General features: G+C 34.6%; 1 long non-coding RNA gene across 1 annotated transcript in view; it reads right to left on the reverse strand.

The window, feature by feature from the left end:
• LOC111524132 overlaps positions 1-22,435 on the reverse strand; it is a 147,348-nt gene that overhangs the window by 21,317 nt on the left and 103,596 nt on the right. The window contains exon 2 of the long non-coding RNA XR_002725701.1: positions 1,396-1,500. This is a non-coding gene — a long non-coding RNA (uncharacterized LOC111524132). The remainder of the gene's footprint in view (positions 1-1,395; positions 1,501-22,435) is intronic.

Genomic DNA, 22,435 nt, shown 5'->3' on the forward strand with positions numbered 1-22,435 from the left:
CACTGGCTCCAAACCCAGCACAGCACCAGGACTTGACCAGGAATTGCAGTCCTTGTGGCCTAGACTGTCTTTCAGGTTTATTTAGGACCCCAGAGCCCTTTAGCTCATAGTGGCAAGACTTGCTAAAACTCAGGTTCTGACCACTGGGATGGGCAATTCCCCTTTGACTAGGGTTACTCTAAATGCCCCTTCTGTAGGCACTGAGTTCTGACTGGTGTTGCTTTCTGCTTTGACAGGGTTGCACTGAGGTTTAATGGAAGGTCCCACAATTACTGTGCTGCCTCTTCCCCAAGCACACAGAATTTGTCTCCATGTCATGGGGCCACTGCTGGGAGATCAGAGAGGGGTGGCATCAGCTCTTCAAGACTGTCATTCCTACCCTTCTCAGTGCTTCCTCCAGTGATAGAAAGTGCAAACAGTTAAAATCGGGTGATCACTCCTGGGGTCATAGAGACTGCATCTCCACAGAAAATTTTAAAAGTAGCTGGGCATGGTGGGGCAGGCCTGTAATTCTAGCTACTTGGGAGGCTGAAGAGAGAGGATCTCCCCAGCCCAGGAGATCGAGGCTGCAGTAAGCCATGATTGTGCCACTGCATCCAGCAAGGGTGACAGAGCAAGACCCTATCTCAATGAGAAAGAACAAACAAAACAAACCAAACACAAAAACTCAAGAATGGGCTAAAAGCTACCTAGTGTATGCTATTCTGTTGTCGCTGCCTAAATGAACTGAGACAGTATGTTTGAAAGCTGACTTGTGTAATTCCCTAGCATTCACTCTTGTTAACCACCAATATTGATTAGTTCCAAGGCATACTTGGGCCCAGCTGTGCATCCTCCTGTTGTGGTTCTGCCACCTCTCCAGCTATACCAGGGAGCAGGCTTGGCTCAATGTATAGAAAATGGCAACTTGACCTCTCAACTTCTTGCCATTCCCTTTTCCCCATATTATAATCTCCTACTCAGGGTTTAGAAATCAAAAGTCAGAAAGACAAGCGTGTGCAGAAAACTCCTATAGTCCTGTAGTACCCACCTATCTTGGCACAACAGAGCATGGGGTTGGCTTTGTCTGCGTTTGCTGCAATGGTGTCCATAGGGAATCTTGACAAAGTTAACTTGGCGAATGCTCGCTGACAAGTTTGACACTCTGAAAATGGATTAAAAAGTGTACTGTTAATCTGTCAGCTGTTTATCTATGAGACAATGAGAGTAATCTGGGGATTAGAGGCCTTTTGATATGGAGCGTCTCATTTTGATGTTTATTTTTTCAACATTTGTGTACTATTATCCTATTTACTAAAGAGCAAATGACCATTCTCTGGCATTGGTGTTAAGTGCTAAAAGCACAACCAGAAAGTGAATGAGTACAGCAATTAAAGGCCAGAAAGAAACAAATACCATAGGTATCCCAGTTACTTTTTGGTTTTTGACTAAATGGTAGGTTTCTGTGCAGATTATGATGTGCATCTGGACAGCCACAGACCTTACTGATCTAAGGCAGACCTGCCAGCATGGAGAAAAATGAGGACTTTCCAAAGTGGAAATAATAAAGCACCCTTCCCATTCATCTTCAACTGTGATAGAAAGGGAGGCTGCTAAAATTGCAAGCAACAACAGTAATGTGAAAAATACTTATCCTCTACATAATCTGTCTGTAATTCACTCAGACTCCATTCTCCCTCCCTCATTCCCAAACATGCATCTTCCTTAATATTCACTCGGAAAATTTCTCTCCTCTTTTCTATTTACCTACATGCTCATGGGAACTATATTTGGAAAATAACCCCCATTTATTTTTTAAATACTTAAAATTTTTATCGCTATTTTATTATTTCCTAATTGCAAAGCACATTGTACTATGTATGAACAGTGGGATACAAATATAAAATTTTATTTCCAATACAAAATGTAAAGAATTTTATGAACACAAAACAAGTGCCAATTTGGGGGTATCCCAATTAAAAGATAAATTTAATTTAATTTCTCATTTCTTCAATTGCTTCCTCTCAAAAAAAAAAAAAAGAAAAACAAACAAGAGTTTGACTTCCATTGTTCATTGTTTTCTACTTTTGAGTAATATACTTGTTTGATGACACACACACACAAACACATGTATGTGTATAATTATACATTTATTCAAAATCATATCAGTCAAATGCAATAAACTGGGTCACATAATAACATCCATAGGAACAAAAGAAATCAATGGGTGGATGGGGATGGAGTGAAAGAGATAGGAAAGTCGCTAAACCTTATGGATTTTGAACCGGAATGCTAGTTAGGAACAAAACCCTGTTATCAAACAGGACATACCCCATCAATGTAGCTTAGCTCCAGGTGCTTTTATTGTTTTGGCATCTAATCAATCCTGTCACCATACTTTGGTTCCTGTCTCAAGGCAAATCATTTGATAAGCTTATTTAATAGCCATCACCTCTATTCAAGCAACGCCTCCTACAATCATATTTAGAAGTTTCCGAGATTACTCTGAAATTCTTCAAAATTTCATCTTAGAATTTCTAGTGATATCCATTTATCCTTTAAATTATAGATTAATCCCATGAAAATCTCTTTTCTTAAAGTTTGCAAATTACTTAATAAATGTTTAGTTCAATCCATATATGACCTCTTAAAAATATGCAAACAAGCTGGCAAAAATAGTGTATTTTTAAAGAATTAGAAAAGCCAAGAGTGACAGGGTAAATAATTCATCAACTGAATATCCAAATTTAGAGGAGCAAAAAAAAAAAAAAAAAAAAAACTTAAATACAAGTGGACACAAGTTTTTATTTCTGAAAATGTTTATGGGGCATGACTGCTCTTCACCCCTTCCTTTTAACACTGACTTTCTAGGTGCCCTAGTTTGTACTCAAGAGCTAGCTGCCGTTCTTTGCCTGGTGATCCAAACTAAAGCTTTTTTCCAGTCATGAGAGTTCTTGAAATTTGTCTATCAGCATGTACCATTTAGCTAATTCATTTAATGACTGAAGTATTTTACATGCATTATCTCATTTTTACCTCAAAATATCCCAATAAGGTAAATACTAGTTACACAAAAATCTTGGAAATATTTACACATACAATTTTCATGTAACAACTATTCTCGATTTTCATAGGTGATATAGTTTGGTTGTGTTCCCACCCAAATCTCATCTTGAATTGTAACTCCCACAATTCCCATGTGTCATGAGAGGCACCCAGTGGGAGGTAATTGAATCATGGGGATGAGTCTTTCTCATGCTGTCCTCATGATAGTGAATAAGTCTCACAAGTCTGATGGTTTTATAAAGAAGAGATCCTCTGCACAAGTTCCCTGTTTTTGCCTGCAGCCATCCATGTAAGCTGTGACTTTGCTCCTCTTTGCCTTCTGCCATGATTTTGAGACCTCCCCAGCCATGTGGAACTGTGGGCCAATTAAACCTCTTTTCTTTCTAAATTATCCATTCTTCAGTATGTCTTTATCAACAGTGTGAAAACAGACTAATACAATAGGTATGTTCCTATTCATATGGTGATGCAACATATATTGATAAACAAGTTTTCTCTTTAAATATTATCATTAAATAATTTTAAAAATGTAATGTTAAATAATTTTAATGTAAGTTCATTTTAATTTCATGTGGAGTACCAATGCATTACTTTCTTGGAAATAAGATGTAATTAATTTTACTTTAAATTCATACCATGATCTAAAATTATGTTAGAAAAATAACCCATCAAATCTGAATACATTAATTAACAACATCATAACGTCTAACATAATCGGCTGAGGATAAGTCATAGAAGTTATGGGGTAAGTTGATTGATTAAATTGATCTGAAATTATCTGTTCATTACCACACTGCATCTTTGACAGTTTAACATGTAAACCTTCATAATGATAATGAAGCATATAACACCACACGATACATAAAGATATGGTTTAACAAAATTTGAGGTGTTTACTCATAAGATACTAAAGCTTGACTATGCTTTTGAATATAGTTTAGAAAACTGTATTCAACTGCATGTTTATCAGTAATTGAAGCTGTGTTTTTTAACTAATCTAAAATGTGAGTATTCCTTTAAGAGCATGTATATTTATGATTTTCTAATATTTTATATATGCATATATTTGAATATTTAAATAATTATTTAAATATAACTTGATAATATTGCACAATGTCTATGAGTAATTAAATACCGAAAAAATCTTTTAAAATAATTTTATGGAAAATATTGCAAGTATAATCACAGTGAGAAAGAGCTATTATTATAACTTCTTGGGTTTTAAAAATGTTTCAAGTATTTGAAACACTTGAATGTATTTTATCCCTGCAGTAAATCAGTGTGATTAAAAATTTAAGAACAAAATTTATTTTGAAAACATTAGTAAATTTTTATTTACTTTTGAAGCCCTAGGATTTCTGAAGAAGCCATGTGAATCTTGCTGTAAGTAAAAAGCATTTAATTTAATAAAGAGTCCAGTAGGCTTTGTTGGAAATGACATGTCTGAGATATATCATGGAACCTTTGTCTCAATTCATTGCTGTACATTGGTGTTTATTTGTAATGTGTTGGTGGATGATTAGGGAGGCATTAGAATGTGAAACAACATAAGTAAGTCTCTTAAATATTTCTCACTGTTCTTCTTTAAGAATGAAAATATGTCTTTCTTAGCCTGGTGTGGTAGCAGGTACCTGTAATCCCAGCTACTAGGGTGGCTGAGGCAGGAGAATCTCTTGAACCCGGGAGGTGGAGGTTGTAGTGGGTGGAGATCGCGCCACTGCACTCCAGCATGGGTGACAGAGTGAGACTCCATCTCAAAAAAAAAAGAAAGAAAGAAAAAGAAAAAAGAAAATAAGACTGGGCGCAGTGGCTCACGCCTGTAATCCCAACACTTTAGGAGACCAAGGTGGGAGGATCACGAGGTCAGAAGATTTAGACCATCCTGGTCAACACTATGAAGCCACGTCTCTACTAAAACTACAAAAAATTAGCCAGGCGTGGTTGCAGTGCCTGTAGTCCCAGCTGCTGGGGAGGCTGAGACAGGAGAATGGCGTGAACCCAGGAGGTGGAACTTGCAGTGAGCCCAGATTGCGCCACTGCACTCCAGCCTGGACCACAGTGCAAGACCCCGTCTCAAAAAAAAAAAAAAAAAAAAAGAGAAAATAGGTCTTTCCATAGATTTAAACCTTCTGAGAAGTCATTTTGTTTCCATGCTCCTACTGCCAAAATAACTTAAATAGTGAATTTTAAAAAATCAAGAAAAACGTAAAATATACAAAAGTCCCGGGATATGTATTTTCTTTATGGAAGTGTGCAAGTTCATAGAATTGATAATGTCTATAATCAGATTATTGTAAGGAGACATGAGGTAAGAAACTCTTTTAGGTTTTTAAAAGTAGATACTCACTAATGCAACAGCATTTCCTTAAATTAGGCATGCAATGTAAATGAATTTTGTGGCCATAACTGAAAGAAACTAGAAGAGATTAAAAGTGAATCACTTCTCAAAATACACTTGGGTATACTGAAATTGCCTAATGAAAACATGAACATTAAAATAAAGAATTAGCCAGCACAGTGGCTCATGCTTGCAATCCCAACACTTTGGGAGGCCGAGGAGGGTGGATGGCTTGAGCTTCTGGGTTGAAGGCCACACTGGACAATATGGTAAAACACTATCTCTACCCAAAAAGATACAAAAACTAGCTAGGCATGGTGGTGTGGGTCTGTGGTCCCAGTTATTCCAGAGGTATAGGTAGGAGGATCTCTTGAGCCCAGAAGGCATAGAATGAAGTGAGCCCAGATCGCCCCACTGCACTCCAGCCTGTGGAACAGGAGAATTTGTCTTTAAAAAAAAAAAAAAAAAAAAGATGAACATAATTTATAAGAAACAAATTTATATAGGCCTACAACATAAGGACCTCTATAGTTGCACCCAAATAGAATAACAATTTCTAATTTCCTGAGTATCTTTTTAATACATCAAATTATTTTTAATTGTCTAAACATGATATTGGCTAATTTTTGCCACAGTGTTTTGTGTGAGGCTGTGTTTCAACAGACTATCACAAGAAGTTGCCTTATTCAAAATGTTTTCAAATAATTGATATGCATTTTCAAAGGATTGTTCTAGCAAAGTATAAACTTTTGATACTGATAGTGAAAACTATGTATTTTTCAATAACAAAATACAAAATACAAAATACCAAGTACAGAAGCAACGTATCTATTTCTAAGTCTTTCGAACGTTTAATGAAAGTGATCAGGTCTCTTCTGTATAAGGTAAAATAGAAAAAAAAAAACAGCTAGTTATAGAGATTTTTTAAGAATATAGGAGAGAAATTTGCCATTTATCTACTTCATGCTTGTATCTACCACCATAACTCAAAATACTATGACAGGAGGGAATAGTAATTGTCATATGGCTCCCAAATGATTCTAATAAGGAAGTACATGTAATTGGTGCTGTTGGCACCAATCCTATAATTAATAAGATATGAGATTTATGACGTAACCGATATTGTGGATGAGAAAGGACCTTGATGCCTGAGGTTATAATGGAGCCTATGGATCAATCAACCTGCAGATACTTGTTAAAATCATACATTTTCATTGAAATGTGAAAGGTCATAATTGATTTAAAAGAACAGGTATGTTCTTTGAACACTTACAATACTTATGTTGATTATGCCACTGAAAATGATGTGACTGATTTTAAACTGTTCTAGATTTAAAGAAAGAATTAGTGATGTTGAATATTTTTCATATTTTTGGTTTGCCATTTGTATGTTTTCTTTTAAGAAATATTTATTTGGGGAAGCCAAGGTGGGCAGATCATGAGGTCAGGAGATCGAGACCATCCTGGCTAACACCGTGAAATCTCATCTCTATTAAAAATGCAAAACATTAGCAGGCGTGGTGGCGGGCGCCTGTAGTCTCAGCTACTTGGGAGGCTGAGGCAGGAGCCCCACTTACAAAGGACCATATATTGTATGATTTATTAGAAATGTCCAGGATAGGCAAATCTATAAAGACAGAAACCAGATTAGTGGTTTCTTTAGGCTGGGTTGTATGGAAAGGTTTTAGAGGGTTTTTTGGAAGGAAGTAATGAACTGCTCTAAATTCGATTGTGGTGATGCATGGCCAGCTCAGAATATACTAAAAGCCATTGAATTGTACACTCTAAATGAGGGAATTATATGGTATAGGGATTATATCTCAAAGCTGGCAAACATTTTTTAAAATAAAGAATAAGTAATGAAGAAAACTTTCTAGAAGGTTTTACTTTCTGAAATTAATTAACAGTCTTGTAATCATTTTGGGGTCACTGCCATGACTAACTTAATCAATGAGTCTAAATCTTCCCTATAGAACTAAGAAACAACAAAAGAGAAAACTGGATCGAAGTCTGTATAAATATAGAAGTCATTTAAATTAGTTTTCTCTATTTTAAGTTAAAATATTAATATTACATTAAACTCTAGAAAATAGAAATTTTGGATACATGTGCAGAAGTAAAAGTAAAAATAAATAATTAAAATGCACTGAAAAAAATACAAATTTGAGAATTTTGTGCTAGATTATGTTAAATGCATAGTAGTTCTGGGTATTGTTGACACAAAACTCCTCATAATCAATTCTCTGTGGTTCCAGTGGATTTAGTATTCAAACAAAATCTGTTTGTGCAGCCTCCCCTGTTTAAAAGCTTTTATTGGTTCTTTTCACATGGCATCAAGACTACCCATACTTGGACCCATTTTAGACTCGTTTTATAGATTACCCACCCATGAAATATATAACTTTGTCCAGAATTTCACAAATCTTTTTGCCCAGATAATATTATTTATTTTAAGTTATATAATGACACAGTATCTGTGTACAAAATATATACACTTATCTTTAATAGTTTATGTACAGTGTATTTCATTTTACTTTTATAAAGTAGTAGCAAAGATGATTGAAACGCACGTTAATGTTGTGTCAAATGTTTTGTGTTATTTTACCCTATTAAAGAACACAAGAAATAAGTATTAATTAATATCTATTACAAACTGCTTAACAAATCCTCTTCTCTTTTTACTTTGCTTTTCCTATCTCTTCTCTTAGGTCAATTTCAATGGTACCCAGGGCTTATGTTTTTTACAGCTAAGTTTGCTTTAATCTCCAGTCTAGTTCCTTGCTGGAGATAGGTTGTGGAGATTCAACATATAATCACAAGATACGTAAAGACTGTCACACCCAAAATTGTTGTTAGGGGAAAACCCACATTTTCTAAACATATTCTTTTATTTGAATGTAATTATTTTAGAAATACTAGGAACCTAGGGCTTTTAGGGAGTGTGGTGGGAGGAAGAGCATCAGGATAAATAATTAATGCACGTGGGGCTGAATACCCAGGTGATGGGTCGACAGGTGCAGCAAACCACCATAGCACACTTTTCCTTATGTAACAAACCTGCACTTCCTGCACATATATCCTGGAAATTAAAATTAAATTAAATTGAATTAATAAAAAAGAAATACTAGGAAATATTCTTTCCCTTTGCCTTCCTTTCACTCTTTCCTCGGGAGAAAAGGCAGGATTTGCATGCTTCCCTTTGGTTTCTTGAAGATAATATTAAATTCTCTTCTTGAGAGTCAGCATCTTCACCCGACTCTGAGGTTTTGGCAAGATCAATTCCCTGCTTTGTGGTCAGGGTCTGCATGCATGGGAGGAGCTTGCTATTATCCAGATTTGCCAGTGAACATTTGCAAATGATTTTTTCAAACTCAGGGGTAAAATATTAATTGTCCTAGTAAACACAGATTTACAGACATATTTTGTAGTCAATATCAACAGCCAATATATCCCTACCATATTTTTTGGTTAGTTACAAATAAGTTCTGTAGTGACGTAATCATGGTGAGGAACTGAAGCCCCTCCCATCAACCAGCATTAACTTGTAATCATTTGATTGAGTTAGCTTCAAAGTGTACCATCCACTCCTGTTCAAGGATTGAGTGAAGTCCCAGACAACATCTTAACTGCAACATCATAAAAATCTTAGAGGCAGAACCACCTAGTTAAGCCACTGAAATTCTTGGCTCTAATAAATTGTGTGAGACAAATATGTTTATTGTTTAAAGACACTATGTTTGTGGTTAATTTTTTACATACCAATAGATACCTAATACAGGTGTGTTATTAATTGAAATGAATATTTATTTTTGAGATACAAATATTCAGGATAATTTGTTATATAGCAATAGGTATCCCCACAGGGGTGTTACTAACTGCCCTTCTCCAAAGCCCAAATTCAACACCCCCAACTTTCATAAAGGAAAAACCAATCTGCCTTTCTCATCTCCATAAGTAGAGTCATTAAAGATGTTCCTCAAATGTATCTGAGACTTCCTTTTGTTCTTCTACTGTATGTATATGATCAGTTATCAATTCATTTGTGTTGTTTCTTATCATTTTTAATCAAAGTTTTTAATATACTGAACCCCTTGAAAAGCAATCTATATTAAGTCACCCTAGATTATAGTTTATGTACTGAGTCTCACTTGGTTTCTTCAAAAACCTTAAATACATTCTGTACAACACAGCAAGTAGGAATATTTATGAATTGAAAAATGCTTCACTTATAAACACTGTTATATTTAACACCTCAGAGTCTTGAAAATGTAGATTTCATCACGTAATTTATATAGTTGTCCATGTTTACAGTTCTGCTTCCTCTTTCATCATTATCTTCTCTACTTTTTGTTTCCTGAGCTTAATCAGGTGGTGCTCTATATGGAGCGTATCTTGTAGGTATTAGCTCCTAACGTGGAACAGTCAATTTAGTGCTTGGTTCTGGATTCTCACCTCTTGACTTAATGGATTCATTTCTTCAATTTTTATTAAAAAAAATCAGAATATATTTTATTTTATATCCCTGAGACAAGAGAATACTTTTGTTATTCAGTCTAAGTAAGTAATTTTTCCTTCTCAAGAGCTGTGCTGTATGTGGAAGTATTCAGGATATAGATCATGATGTCTACAATGTCTTTCAAATGGTTCAGAAATAACTCTTTTCTTTTTCCTTTTTTCTTTTTTTCTTTTTAGACGAAGTTTCGCTCTTGTTGCCCAGGCTGGAGTGCAACGGTGCAATCTCAGCTCACTGCAACCTCTGCCTCCTGGGTTCAAGCAATTTTCCTGCCTCAGCCTCCCTAGTAGTTGGGATTAGAGGCATGTGCCACCATGCCTGGCTAATTTTGTATTTTTAGTAGATATGGGGTTTCACTATGTTGGTCAGGATAGTCTCGAACTCCAGACCTCAGGTGATCTGCCCACCTCGGCCTCCCAAAGTGCTGGGATTACAGGTGTGAGCCACCGCACCCAGCCCTATTTTCTTTATATAGAAATAAAGAAGGCAGAATTTTAAAAATTAATGAATCTAAGCAAAAGGTAATTAGGTATTGATTATAGTCTTGAAAATTTACTATAATTTTATATTGTTCAAAATACTATAATTTTATACTGTTCAAAATATTTTAAAGATAAAAGTAAGTTCTTATGCAATAACAGGGACCAAATTCCCATCTGAAACAACTGAAAACCAATATAAATATATGAAAAAATTGTTCAAAGATAAATTAACATTAACTTGGGTAAATAACAAGTAAATCTAATAATCGCTATAAAATCTAATAATAAATAGCATTAACTTGGATAAATAAGAAGTAAATCTAATAATCGCTAAGAGTCAATGAGCAAACCGATTGAGACCTAAAATTTTGCCAGCTTACTAGCCAGAAAGAATCCAGGCTATGACATACAGAGGAGGAACCCAGGAAGTACTCCCTGAATTGAGGAGACTGAGACAGTAATCCAGGGAAGCCAATGTGTCTAGAGCTTGTAGGTCAGAATACCAGCATCCCAAAAAGCAAAAAGCTGTGCAGAGAAAAGACATTGCAGATGTGCAAATTCCTCATCATACCTTACAGCTCTGAATATAGATTAGGATACATGTAAGAGAAATTCACCTGAGGTCAGGGAAAAATTACCTGAAATGCTTAGAAGTAACTGTGCCAAGACACACACATTACGGGTAAGAAGTGCCTTACTTTGGTACCCACAAAAAATTAGCCAAAGTAAACACTAAATAAGCAAAGCATAAAGACTTAAGAGAATCAAACTGGTTTTAAGTAACTTAGCTGAATCCCCCAATACCCTGAAGAATATTTATTTAGCAAAGGAAATATTTAGCACCCAACAGGGTAAATTCACATTATCTAGTATGCACTCAAAATTGCCAGACATTCAAAGAAGCGGAGAAATACAACTCGTAGTTAAGAAAAATATAAAATTAACCAAAATTAACCAAAAAGAAATGAATTATTAGAAAAATCTTAAAATACTTTAAAAATAAAAATTTTGAAAGAATCTAAACAAAATGAAACATAGCAAAATATTATTTCATCCAATTATATCTGCATCATTGAAAAGCCAAAATAAAATCAGTTTTCCTGTATTTATTTACCCAGTGAACATATATTTCAAAAAGCAAGTGAAAAACTTTGCTTTATATATAAAAACTAGGCCTGGTGCAGTGGCTCACGCCTGTAATCCCAGCACTTTGGCAGGCCGTGGCGGGCAGATCACGAGGTCAGGAGATCGAGACCATCCTGGCTAACACAGTGAAACCCCATCTCTACTAAAAATACAAAAAATTAGCCAGGCGTGTTGGCGGCGCCTGTAGTCCCAGCTACTCGGGAGGCTGAGGCAGGAGAAGGGCGGGAACCCGGGAGGTGGAGCTTGCAGTGAACCGAGATAGTGCCACTGCACTCCAGCCTGCGAGAAGCAGCGAGACTCCACAAATGGAAGACCGAGTCATGATATAAGAAGTAAATGCAGTCTCTAGAAGTTGGAAAAGCCAAATAAACATTTCCTTAGAACGTCCAGAAGGAATGCAGCCCTGTCAACATGTTGTTCCCATGACTTCTGACTTTCTGAATATAAGATAATAAATTTGGGTTTCTTTAAGGTGCCAAATTTGTGGCGATTTGTTATAATAGTAATAGAAAAGTAATACCCATGTCAATAATCACAATAATGTAAACAGTCTGAACAACTTAATTAAAAGGCATAACTTTTCATACTGGATGAAAAAGCAAGACTTAGCATATGCTTGCTCCCACTTTAACATATGAAACAAATCTGTTAAAACAAAATGATAAAAAGTATATCACATGATAACAGTAAGGAAAAGCGAGCTGAGATAACGATATCAATATAAGCAAAAACCATTTTCAGAACGAGGAAGATTGTCAGACAAAAGAGAGTCATTTGATAATGATAACAGGGTCAATTAAAATATGACATAACATTTATTAATATTTATCAATCTAAAACAGTTTTAAAATTAATCAAGGAAAATGATAAAAATGTAAAGAGCAATACAAAACATAAACTTATAATCAGAGATTTTAACCATCCTTCTCAATAGAAAAATTAGAAAAAGTTACTAAATATGTAGAAAATTTGAACAATACTATCAATTTGACCTAATTGATATTTATGCAACATTTCACTTAAGTACAGTACAAAAGCACTGTTTAAAATGTAGACCAGATTTTATTACCTAAAACAAATCTCAGTAAATTTAAAAATATTCAAGTCATACACATTATGTTCTTCAACTACAATGAAATTCCATTTAAATCAATAGCAGAACAATAGCTGGAAAATCATCAAATATTTAAAAGTAAACAATGCTTCTAAACAATTCAAGAGTCCAAGTAAAAAAATCGAATGGCAAATTAAAATGCATTTTGAATTGAAAGAAAATTAAAATTCAACATATCAAAATGTGTGGGAGGTAGATGACACAACACTTAGAGGAAATATTGTAGCACTAAGCACGTGGGAGAAAAAGAAGAAAGCTCTTACATTGTTGAGCTCAGTTTACATATTAAGAATCTAGAAAAATAAAATCAAATAAATCTCAAAATAGAGTGAGTAAATAGAATAATAAAAACAGCAGAGTTTAATAAAATCAAAACAAGGAAAAAACAGAAGAGAAAACCAAGGAAATCAAACAATCAAATTTTGTCTGCTTATCTACCACTTAGGATGTGAAAGAGGAAAAGAGGAAGAAGGAAAAGGAGAAGGAGCTTCAACACAAACAAGATCCTGTCTGCCTCAGGGAGTTATTTGCAGACACTTTTGGAATAATGTTTGGCCCATGGGAGGAACTCAATAAGGAGTTGGTGAATAAATTAATATTTCATTGAATACATTCTTATAAGGGCATTCTTTTTTTTTTTTTTTTTTTTTGTTAAATAGCATCAGACATTAAACAGAAAGCATTCTGTGTTCCCAGGTGTTTTGTTGTGGCAGAATATGGTTTTGTGATTCAAAAAAACGCTCCATAGTTTTTGACATAATAAAAGACCATTTTGTCAAATTTTGCCTGGCACAATGTATGATACAAATGTAGAGAACACACAGAGCAAAATGAAGGCTAGTCTTAAGTATATGCTACATGAGAAGAGTGAACACTGCATATAGAACATCTATCCCAACTTTTCAAGCAAGCAACAAAAGCATTCAGGAGTATTTTTAAATTTAATTTTGCTTTTATTTAATGTTTTGCTTGTACTTGTCTGTTATGGTGATCATATTATGGATGTGTCTAGCAAAAATAAATGTTATTTCTTGTACAATACACCTGTGCAGAATCACAAGAATTCATGCTACTTCTTTGAAAATATACTATTCAAGGAATATACAGTATTTTATAACTAAGAATATTTTCTTATTGATTCTTATTTTAAAATTCTACATTTTAATAATGTATGGACATTTCATTTCCAAGAGACAAGTTTCTTTAAGCTATTTAATGTCTCTAATCTGTGGTTGCTAATTTAAGCTAATAGTTTTCCAAATCTACAAATCTTCACCATAGTTGGTATTATGTGAACAAACCTAGATTTACATTTATTAAAATAAATGTAAGACAAATGCATGTTTAAAATGAAATATTCTCTTTAAAACTGTCTTAAGCAATCTAGAATATTAATGACTGCTTTAGCCAGGAAAATTATCTTCAGTCATTCCATAAAGACACTAGCATATTAGATTTTCCCTAGTCACATCGCAACGTCTATTTCCTTGTGAAAGTACTTAAACTGTAAAAATAAACAGAATAAAGTGCACAGCAGTTAAGAATCTAACAGATGCATAATTTTGATAATTATTGCACACTTCATTTAACCATAACACAAATCACGTATCAGCCTGGTCTTTTCTAAAAATATTTGAATATGAAAATATTTTGCTTTGAGCAGCGTGTTGTACCACTAGGTGGTAGTATCTCCTTTATTCTTCATTGAAATTGCATTCAGCGTCTGAAGATTACAATTTCTGTTTATAGATTTAAATAGTGATGAATCAAAGAAACCGCATTGTTTGCAGTGAAATTTTGCTTCTTAATCCTCAATATTCTGTAAGACATTGGCCTTCTTTTATTTCATATTTCCAGGAGTCTTGTAAAGACGTATGAGCTAAATGTATTTACAATGGTTATTGTTCAGGTTTGTTATTATTAAAAGAATAGGAATGTCATTGAGTTTCTTAATATCTTGAGAGTGGTCTAGACAATATGTATTGCCCCAGACTGAAACAACATCACTCTGTACAGTTGGATTATTTCGATACTTAGGTTGTAATTTACAGACTTTCTATCTCACCACCCCTACAAAAATAATTGCTCTTCTATAAATACTCTACTTGGTGAGAAGGATCAACATTTCAGTATTTTCAAAAGAGCAGAAAACACAATGTGATATAATTTATTTTTTAGTTAAGTATAACAAAAGATTTTACGGGGATATTAGTGAGCTATTTCTTTTCCCTGCTCTTTTCTTTTAAACGGTGTTTATATTGGTTCTAAAGAAGTCCTGAAAATACCAATGACATTGTTATTTTCAATACTTACCACCATACACTTTATGTAATGTTTTTGGGAATATGATCTATTTCTACAGATTGACTTATTATGACAAATTAAACATTCTTAATATGAAATATTGGTAAATTTTTAGACAGTTATGCTTCTCAAATACAAATGATATATATGTAAACCAGGATAAACAATCTGGAGGACAATTGGGCAATATGTTTGTATTTTGAAAAGATAAATGGGCACTGGATATATATTTCCAAAGAAATATCCAGAAAGTGTGAGCAAATTGGCCATAAAGATGTCTAGTATATACTATTTATAGCAGTACAACATTTGATACAATCTCAATATTCAGTAATAAGAACTTGTTAATTTTTCATGATGCATCATACAATGGGAAATAAATGCGAAAATACTATTAGATAAGAATATTTATCAACATGAAAAATTTATGGTTAAAAATCAAATTTTTTAAAACATTAAGAAAATTACTTTTGTGAAAATATATGATGTGTTTAACCTATGTGTGTATCTAAAACCATATCTATAATATCATACCTCCAAGTATATTTTTGGGTTTGGCATATCTGGAAAACAACATTGGCCTTCAGATTAGCTACAATAATAAAATACTTAACTAAATACAGACATTTCGGAAATTTATTTTTAGAAAATCAACATCAATTAGATTTTCAGAATACTCTTAAGATATAGTTTGAACGTGAAATGAGAAAGCACATATTATATCTTCCATATTATATCATATATAATATGATATATGATATATCATCCATAGAATAAATGATTAAAAACTTAAACAGGGGATAGTTAATATAGCAACTGTGAAGTGCAAATCCAATATGCAATAAATCAGGTAATCTCAATCTAAAAGTTGATTTTTACATGCATATTAGTCCATTTGTCTTTCTTTTGGTACTATGACTAGCAAACACTTCCTAAGCTCCTCTTAGGTGGAGAACACTGGACATGATGAAAATCTATTATGCATTTTGCAATACAAGAATCTCAAATAATAAAGTTTACTTAAGCATCCCTAGTAGACATGAAAGGGGCTGCGAGCAGGGATCGAACTTCATTTGACAATTTTCAGGGTAGGAAGGAAATGAAATGAAATATCAAGGCTAAAGGAAAATAATTATTCTTGCAACTTCCAGAAAAATATTGTTTGTTCTTATCAATTCTTATTTCTAATTACATATGAAGTGTGTACACAAACTAATGTTTACCAAAGAAAACCCTTGAGTATAAGGCCACTTTCATGTTTTTTTATTTTGTTAATTATTTTTTGATAACCTAATTAATCTACTCTTGTGAGTGCTCCCTTAAAAAACAGGATATCTCATCCCACCTTTTAATATTCATGTTCTTTTTGTAAAGTGATGCTAGGTGATTTCTATTTCATTTCACAGCAACAGTCTTAGTTTCAGTTTTCAAAGTTTTATTTTATTTTTTTAATTTGGTACCATTAATCCTCATAGCATCTGCTTTTTTTATTTCTTTTTATTTTTTAGACATAATCTCACTCTGTCACCAGGCGGGACTGCAGTGGCTCAATCTTGGCTCACTGCAATCTCTGCCTCCTAGGTTCAAGCGATTCTCTTGCCTCAGCCTCCTGAGTAGCTGGGATCACAGGCATGTACCACCATGCCCAGCTAATTTTTCTATTTTTAGTAGAGACAGTGTTTCACCATGTTGGCTAGGCTGGTCTCAATCTCCTGACCTCGTGATCTGCCCGCCTTGGTCTCCCAAAGTGCTGGGATTACAGGCATGAGCCACTGCACCCGGCCCACAAGCATTCACTTTCATGACACATAATTTGAACATTTAGAAGTCAGTCATGATATTAAAGACTTTATATTATCTCACAATCTATACTTTACATTATCTATTTCTGTTTTGTTAAAATAATTAGAATGTTGTTGCCTATTTTAAAGGCATGGTATGTTTTTTTTCCATAAAATTTTGTAACCTCTTTAAACCACATTTTGGTTGACAAATTACTCTAGGGAGCACAGGCTCTGAGTGAATAGAAAATATCAATTAACAAAAGTTGTAACTCATTTGTTATCCTTGTATTTCAACTAAGCAATTATACTTCATTGAATTACTGTCTATTCACTTAGAATACAGCTAAATGATATAGATGCCACATTTTGAACCAAATTCTTGTTCAAATGGTATTGAAGTTTTATTTTTGAGACAGGAGTTTCTGTTTAAATAAAAATACACTTTGCGTAGTTCAAGCATCTATGTCTTATTCAAATCTCTTATAGTTAACAGGTATCCATTTCTAAACACTATTTTTACAAAATAAATGCTCTTCAGGTGACACCATTTCATTTCAGAATCTTCCCTAATTAATTTGTCAGCTGTTGTTTGTAATTATTTATGAGCCATTAGCTCAATGTTGTTATTACATCCTGACAATAGTGTCATTTTAAAGAGCTTTGGATAATAAAATACACTTCTTATATACAATGCAATGTATTCTCCATTATCTTTATAACAACATGTCTCTGGAAACCAGAATTTCCAGAACCCAATACAATCGTTTGCCATGAAGCAGTGGTTCTTTCTCAAAGTGTTGTGCCCCAACCAGTAGCACCAGCATAAACTGGGAAATTGCTAAAAATAAAACATTATCAGACCCCCCTTTTACTGAATTAATCAGAAGCACTGGCAATGGAGCTCAGCAATCCATATTTTAATACTTCGTCCGGGTGACTATGATGCTTATGGCAATTTAATAGCTATTGTTATATATTTAAAAGAGAGGTGAATAGTGTTTAATTATTATGTTGTAAATGTAAGCTTTATGAGATACTCAAGGTTTTCACTTTAAATTACAAAGGATCTATTAAGTCTATGAATAATTAACCCGTAGGTTCAACTGTCCAGTATTAGCCCAAATGCTCAATTCTAGAGAATAATAGTGCAGGGGGTGTCACTATACTGCTTCCAGAAACACAGCACATAGTTGATGCATGTAATAGAGACATATGTTTGAATTTCAGTTTTTTATTAAACGAGAAACATTCTAAGGTTTTCTAGAAAACCATTCAGAGTAGATTAATTTCTTTTTCCCAAGACAGCTCTGCCTGAAGACATTCATAAGTAAAAGCAATAACCTTCTGATAATGATTTACCAGGTTCTCCTTGGCAGGGCAGTCTGTTGGCCACATTTCAATGAGGACTTGGTGGTACAGTCACAATGTATCTTTAAGGAGATCATTGACTTACAGAAATAAATGTCCCCTGTAGCCTTACCAGTCCTCCCTTCCAAACATCCTCAATTCTTACTATCTAAGTAAGACAGTCTACCTTCCATCAATGGCATTCTAACAACCTTCATTCTTTTCAGGGGTGCCCAATCTTTTGGCTTCCCTGGGCCACCTTGGAAGAATTGTCTTGGGCTACACATAAAATACACTAACACTAATGATAGGTCAGAAGCAAAAGAAAAATACAAACTATTTTCATAATGTTTTAAGAAAGTTTACGAATTTGTGTTGGGCTGCATTCAAAGCCCTCATGAGCCGCATGTGGTCTGTGGGTAACGGGTTGGACAAGCTTGTTTTAAATCTTCCTCAAGCTGTTTACTTGGTGTTTTCAAAGGTACTTGATTGTCCTTCAAAGAATGTATTACTTCTCTATATGTTCATATTTCTAAAGTTGTTAAGGCCCCTTAGTGGTTCATGATCACATATCCAGGGAAAAAAGATGACAACATGTTTTGTTTTAGTATTAAAAACCTGTTGTATCTTGACCCCTCTTAGTGTGAAAGAACAAAGCTTCCACAGCGTGAAAGGGCACCTGAACATGTTGCTGCTGTTGCCTGGGGTGGCCAGTTATTATTCCTTTATTTGTCCCTGCCCACATCTTACTGATTGGGCCATTTTACAGAGTGCTGATTGGTGCATTTACAATCCTTTAGCTAGACACAGAAAAGTTCTCCAAGTCCCCACTCGACCCAGGAAGTCCAGCTGGCTTTACCTCTCATTAGGATTGATAGAACACTGAAATCTAAATAGTTATATATGTTTAAAATGGAAGTTAGAGACTTAGAAATCTAGTTATTGACCATGTGATGATTTTGTAACAGTTTACAGAACAATATTTAACTTTTATCAGTAGAAAGATTTCTACCTGTAAAATTAGAGTACTCACAATAGTTTCTACTGAAGAGCAGGCTATCCCATGGGGAAAATTTCTATATATCTGGAGACAGTTCTGTCAAAACTACCACAAGTGATTCTCTTCTTTCTCTTCTTCTCTCAAAATAACAGTCAACAAATAACTGAGCCATAAATCAGATCGCTCTATTTGTTAAATCAGCTGAAGCAAGCTGGGTGACTGCTTTGTGAACCATTTATTTTAGTTGAATTCTACTCAGTTCTTCACATGCCCTAAATTTAACCTGTGTAATGGGTTAGTGGAGTTTTTGGAGTGTTCTGACAAGAGATCTAAATATATATGTTTGTTAAAATTCAAAGATGCGTGCTAATATGTAAAATATTTTGATGACCTTACTGCTTAGAAAAAAACTTATTTGCTCATAATTTATTTAACAACCAGTCAGTATTATAGTATGGCATAAATAGTTGTTCTTTACAATGCACTGTGGTACAAGAGCCTTAAAGATAAGGTATACAAAATCCTTTCTTTCCATGCATTTAAGTAGAGGCATAAACATGATAATACCACGTGAGAGATGACAAGAACCTCAAGAAATTAGAGTGAGCAAAGAACTGGAAAATATCTATAAACATGCAGAGGTAAAATACATAGAGGTTAAAAAATTGTAGAAGTTTTCTTCTACAAACACAATTTGAAGTGATATCTAAGGTAGAGTTGCTGGATATACATTTCTTACACCATGTTGTATTACTGAGGTAGGGAGGGACACAGATATTCATAAACATAATGAGCAGGGCATTTTTTTTTTTGGTCACAAAAAATAGTCTGATTTTCTTTGAAGTGAAATAGAAGTAGGAAGTAGGATGAGATCTGTGAAAAATATACCTAATAACTATTTGGAAATAAGGGAAGAAATGTTCATAGGAATAGGAATCTAGTCTCCAAGTAGTTGAGGAAATGTTTACAGTTACCTCTTTAGATATCAAACCTTATTTTACTCATAAAATTAAATTGTGGTAATAGGGAGAGGGCATAGGTGAATGGAACAATATTCAGTATAACCACTTTTCTTTTCATCCTAGCTTGAAGGTCTTACTAAAAATACCTCAAGTCGGTGAGTATAGAGAAAAATAATATGTCACAAGCATGCAGAATAAAATTTATGGCCAGGCACGGTGGCTCACACTTGTAATCCCAGCACTTTGGGAGGCCAAGGCGGGAGGATCACGAGCTCAGGAGATCAAGACCATCCTGGCTAACATGGTAAAACCCCGTCTCTACTAAAAAATAAAGAAATTAGCCGAGCGTGGTGGCGGGCATCTGTAATCCCAACTACTGGGGAGGTTGAGGCAGGAGAATGGCCTGAACCCGGGGGACGGAGCTTTCAGTGAGCCGAGATGGCACCACTGCACTTCAGCCTGGGCGGCAGAGTGAGACTCCGTCTCAAAAAAACATAAATAAATAAAATAAAATTTATGTATCAATGAGAAAGCAGCACTGCCAGGATGAAGAAGAAAAGATAATTCAGAATAAAATGACGTATTAAGTAGACAAATTTAATCTCAGCAAGATGTCTATCTTGGGTTTCACAGCTTTTGCTATCCTAATTAGGTGATAGAGTTGAAAGGATTAGGTAGAAACTCAATATAAACTTTAAAAACTCAACTCTACTAGCAGAATAATGACCCTCCAATGATGTTCACATCCAAATCCTCAGAACTGCTGAATATGTTACCCTATATGGCAAAAGGACTATAAATATGTGATTCAGTTAAGGAAATTGGGATACAGAGACTTTTCTGGATTTTCTGTGTAGGCCTGATGTGATCAAAAGAGTGCTTTTAAGAGGACTTAGCCAAGAGCCGGGTCAGGAAACAACTCCCATTCACAATGCCACAAAAAGAATAAAATATCTAGGAATACAGTTAATTAGGGAAGTGAAAGGTCTCTATGAAAAGAAACACAAAACAATACTCAAAGAAATCAGAGATGACACAAACAAATGGAAAACCATTCCATGCTCATGGATAGGAAGAATCAACATCATTAAAATGACCATACTGCCCAATGCAACTTATGGATTCAATGCTATTCCTATTAAAATACTTTTGAGATTCTTCATGGCACTAGAAAAAACTGTTTTAAAATTCATATGGAAGCAAAAGAGCCTGAATAGATGAGGCAATCTTAAGCAAAAAGAACAGAGCTGGATATATCATGTTACCTGACTTTAAACTATACTACAGGGATACAGTAATCAAAACAACATGATACTGGTATAAGAACAGACACATAGACCAATGCAACAGAATAGAGAACCCAGAAATAAGACCACACACCAACAGCTATCTGATCTTTGACAACCTTGACAAAAAACAAGCAATGGGGAAAGGATTCACTATTTAATAAATGGCGTTGGAATAACTGGCTAGCCACATGAGAAAAATTGAAACTGGACCTCTTCCTTACATCACATACAAAAATTAACTCAAGATGGATTAAAGACTTAAATGTAAAACCCAAAGTATAAAAACCCTGGAAGACAACCTAGGCAATACCATTCAAGACATAACCGTGGACAAAAATATTATAACACAAATGCCGAAAGCAATTGCAGCAAAAGCAAAAATTGACAATTGGGATCTAATTAAACTAAAGAGCTTCTGCACAGCAAAATAAACTATCAAAAGAAGAAACAGACAACCTACAGAATGGGACAATTTTTTTGCAAACTATGCATCTAACAAAGATCTAATATTCAGCATCTATAAGAAACTGAAACAAATTTACAAGAAAAAAAATCAACTTGATTTAAAAGTGGGTAAAGAATATGAACAGACACTTTTTTTTTTTTTTTTTTTAATATGGTGTCTGGCTCTGTCCCCCAGGCTGGAGTGCAGTGGCACGATCTCAGCTCACTGCAAGCTCCGCCTCCTGGGTTCACGTCATTCTCCTGCCTCAGTCTCCTGAGTAGCTGGGACTACAGACGCCCGCCACCAAGCCCCGCTAATTTTTGGCATTTTTAGTAGAGACAGGGTTTCACCGTGGTCTTGATTTCCTGACCTTGTGATCCGCCCGCCTCCGCCTCCCAAAGTGCTGGGATTACAGGCGTGAACAACAGCGCCCGATATTCATGTAGCCCAAAAAACATATGAAAAAAAGCTCAACATCACTGATCATTAAAGAAATGCAAATGAAAATCACAATGAGATACCATCTCACACCAGTCAGAATGGCTACTATTAAAATGTCAGAAAATAACAGATGCTGGTAAGGTTGTGGAGAAAAAGGAACATTTCATGGAATATTTTGATTTTAGAATTATAGGACTAATGAGAAAATTGATAAAACTATGCTAG

The sequence above is a fragment of the Piliocolobus tephrosceles genome, chromosome 19 (assembly GCF_002776525.5).
Source record: "Piliocolobus tephrosceles isolate RC106 chromosome 19, ASM277652v3, whole genome shotgun sequence".
Taxonomy (NCBI): Eukaryota; Metazoa; Chordata; class Mammalia; order Primates; family Cercopithecidae; genus Piliocolobus; species Piliocolobus tephrosceles.